Here is a 4,391-nt window from a genome sequence, read left to right on the forward strand (position 1 = left end):
GACTCAACCCACCATGAAATTTTGGAATATCAACCTTAAATCCTGATTCCCAACATCAGTTGCCCTCCTGACCACCCTTTCTTCGGCGAGCTGGCAGATCCAATGGTTGTTCAAGCAGTGCAAACGGATTCTCATCATCGGAATCCTCAAGCTATTGGGCTGCAGGTGCAGGCTGTTGCGGCATAAGCGCAACGATCTGCCGTGTTAGTAATTCCACTTGTTGATGTAGCTATGCGATTTTATCATGTCTATGTACCTCCTCTACCGAGGCATCATAGGCTTCAGGACATCTCCTTGGCAGCATGGTAAAAGAACGATTTCCACTCCGATACCAACTGACGTAACGGAAGATTATAGGGAAGATAAACAATCACAAAATGAGAAAACTCTCAATAAAATTTTTATTGAATTCAAGAATTGCCGCTTCAAAGGGCTTACAACGCCTTAAATAGAAAAAACCTAGCAAAATTCAAAAAATAGAATAAAAAAGATATTTTTTCAAAAATAGGAAAATATGAGATAACTACTAAGATGGAAAATCCTTATCTTCAAGATCATCCTCCAACAAACGGAATACAAATTCGAATTTTATGTAAAGAGATATTGCAAAAAAAAAATTATCATATATAGCAAAACGAGGGCCTAAACGATAGATTTTGCCCAAAATTGGCCTTGCATTAGGGCCAAAGGCGTTGAGTTTTATTCATTGGCTCGATTCCGATCGAGTTAGACTAGCAATTCGCCAAAAATGAACCAACCCGAAGCTATCATGAAATAAAAAAAACATTATTTTGTCTTGCGACGGTCCCATTTCATCACAAACTCTAATCCCTTATGCACTTCATCAGCAAATCTTCTCAATGTCACACCACCAATTTCTAGAGTTCAAATCTCAAAGCCTTTATCGAGCAATCTCACTTTTGATAATCTAAATCTCTCTCTCTTTTATTTTATTTTTATACGTCTCTTGTGCAAGACTTTTTTCCTTTAAGCTTTGCAAATAACATTTTATCAAGCTTTAGGTCGACGACTCCTAAGTTAGATGACTATAGAGCACCAGGTTTTTAGATAGCCTTGCATGTTTATTAACTCAATTAAAAAATACTATGAAGAAAGTTAGAAGATGTATCACTTTTTCTCTTGATGTGAGAATCCAAATTTTCATTTTTTTGACATCTTATGTAGAAAACTTAATTCTTTCCATTAAATTTTCTAAATGACCCATGTAGTGAGATTTAGGCCAGTGACTTTCAAGTCAGATGACTATAGGGCATCAAGCTTAAAAACCCTAGTAGACTTAATCACTCGAGTCATAAGAGCTAGGAAAAAAGTAAATGATGCATGAGATTTCAATTTTAAAAATGGTCAATCCCATTCTAGACTCCTGAAAATAAACTCCTTCAACCAACAATAGGATCTGAGAACTCCAAACCATTAAGTTTTTAATGAAAACAAGCACTGACCTTCCCATCCCCTAACTAGGTTTCTATACTAAGATTTAAAAATTCACTCAAGTATTGATCAACAACATCAACAATTTAAATCCATACAATCAAGTCATGTCACAACACAAATGATAAGTCAATATGGCTATATGTTCAAATAATTAAGTCTAACATGGATAAGTACTCAAGTAAAGGCACGAGTTATGGTGTTGACCAGTAATGTCGCTAAAGTCATATTCAATTCAAACAAATATCATTAGATGCGATAGGTCATTCAACACTAAACTAGGCATTATTTTAGAAATTTTCAAAATTTTATCCGTTAAACTGTTGTACAGACTCAATCAGCAGTTGAAAGATTAAGTATAATTAGTATAAGTATCATGATACTTATCCCACCCTAAACAAAATATTATATTGTCCTCTATGTAAAAGCAAAATTAATCAAAAATAAATGAGCAGGGGATCAAATACTCTCGAGGGTGGATGTGGATAGATAGAAGGATCAAGATGGTTCGATTGGTGGAAGTTGTGACAATCACCACTTTTTGTTGCTGTTATATTTTAATTTTTTTCGTTCCAAGAATTTAAAATAAATATTAGTGATAACATATACGGTCTAAATACTTGCAATGAATTCACACCAAAAAGTATTCTAATTTTCTAACTTTTAGAAAAACTATATAACAAAGCGTATGTCCTTGCAAAAATCCTATAGTTAGGATGTTAACAATGAGTTTAAGTAAATTGAGATAAGATTAACCCAACTTAAAGTACAATTTAATACTAAAACGACACAAAGCTTACTAAGATGGCCTGAAGAAGTGCACAAAAATACACTTGTCAAGAATCAACCAAGCATCGACAATATTTTGAACAAGATTAAGGAAAAGAGAGTATATATATAGGTTTTGAATGCACCTGCTTATCCTGCATGTGTGTTCGGGTATCCTGTTTTCATATTGGATTGTTTGTTCATGACATGACAATATGTGGAGTTTTCCTTTAGGGGTTTACCACAGTTGTTGTGCGTTTAACTTTTATATACCTTTAGATACTGATTAGAATTTAGAACAATATGAATGTGTGGGCTATTTAGAAATTCATTTCAATGTAGACTAGGAAATCTACGGTTGATACTATTAAGTTGTTGTTTTTCTAAGCCCCAGTTTTTTATTAACCAGTTTTTGGACACGTATTGAGAATAACGAAAAAATAGAATTTTATTTGAGAAATTTGGAGCTATTTTGATTAACCAGTTTTTGTGTAGAATGAGTTTTCGAATAATAAGTTATTGAAGAGTGTGCGATTTAAAAGTCGAAAAAAAATTGGTTTAAGTAAAGAATATTTTATTATGAAAATGTGTGATTGAATTTAAGTTTGCGAAAAAAGAGTTTTGAAAGAATATTTTTCAAACAGAGACTAAATGTTTTATATTTGAAGTTAGTGCAAGTAATTTGTTCCTTAGTATGTTTTGACATAATTATTGACATAAATTGAAAAATAAGTATATATATATATATATAGCCTTGGACTCACAGCACCACATATTCCGACCTGAAAACGACCAATAGAAGCATCTCGTCTCCGAGGTCGAGATCAAGTGGACCCCACGCGGCACCACATATTCGGACCTGAAAATGACCCTTTCGAAGTGTCTCCGAAGTGATATAGTGATTCCTACTACTGACCTGCCGAAGCATCTCGCCTCCCGAGATCGAGATCAAGTGGGCCCCGGTTAGAAGATCTGTCGCCAATTTGAGATTTGTCCTGCACCTATGGTTTAATTGATTTGATGTCTCCATGAGGCTAATTAATGTGACTTATCAACTTTATATCAATTCAACTAAGAAGAAACAAACTGTCCCCCCACTCTACAAATGCGGCTAATTGACGCCTATGAGCGGACGCTTCATACTGTCAGATGTATACACGCGTTCCACATTCAATAGTTCATACCACCTAAAAATATCCAAGGTTTGGCAAGAGGCAAAGGTAATGTAGGAAATCTACGGTTGATACTATTAAGTTGTTGTTTTTCTAAGCCCCAGTTTTTGATTAACCAGTTTTTGGACACGTATTGAGAATAACGAAAAAATAGAATTTTATTTGAGAAATTTGGAGCTATTTTGATTAACCAGTTTTTGTGTAGAATGAGTTTTCGAATAATAAGTTATTGAAGAGTGTGCGATTTAAAAGTCGAAAAAAAATTGGTTTAAGTAAAGAATATTTTATTATGAAAATGTGTGATTGAATTTAAGTTTGCGAAAAAAGAGTTTTGAAAGAATATTTGTCAAACAGAGACTAAATGTTTTATATTTGAAGTTAGTGCAAGTAATTTGTTCCTTAGTATGTTTTGACATAATTATTGACATAAATTGAAAAATAAGTATATATATATATATATATAGCCTTGGACTCACAGCACCACATATTCCGACCTGAAAACGACCAATAGAAGCATCTCGTCTCCGAGGTCGAGATCAAGTGGACCCCACGCGGCACCACATATTCGGACCTGAAAATGACCCTTTCGAAGTGTCTCCGAAGTGATATAGTGATTCCTACTACTGACCTGCCGAAGCATCTCGCCTCCCGAGATCGAGATCAAGTGGGCCCCGGTTAGAAGATCTGTCGCCAATTTGAGATTTGTCCTGCACCTATGGTTTAATTGATTTGACGTCTCCATGAGGCTAATTAATGTGACTTATCAACTTTATATCAATTCAACTAAGAAGAAACAAACTGTCCGCCCACTCTACAAATGCGGCTAATTGACGCCTATGAGCGGACGCTTCATACTGTCAGATGTATACACGCGTTCTACATTCAACAGTTCATACCACCTAAAAATATCCAAGGTTTGGCAAGAGGTAAAGGTAATGAAACTCTTACTACATAGCACTCCATAGCAAGTTTATATATTTTCTCCTCCCCCTTTATCGT

The sequence above is a fragment of the Olea europaea genome, unplaced genomic scaffold, assembly GCF_002742605.1.
Source record: "Olea europaea var. sylvestris unplaced genomic scaffold, O_europaea_v1 scaffold1207, whole genome shotgun sequence".
Classification (NCBI taxonomy): Eukaryota; Viridiplantae; Streptophyta; class Magnoliopsida; order Lamiales; family Oleaceae; genus Olea; species Olea europaea.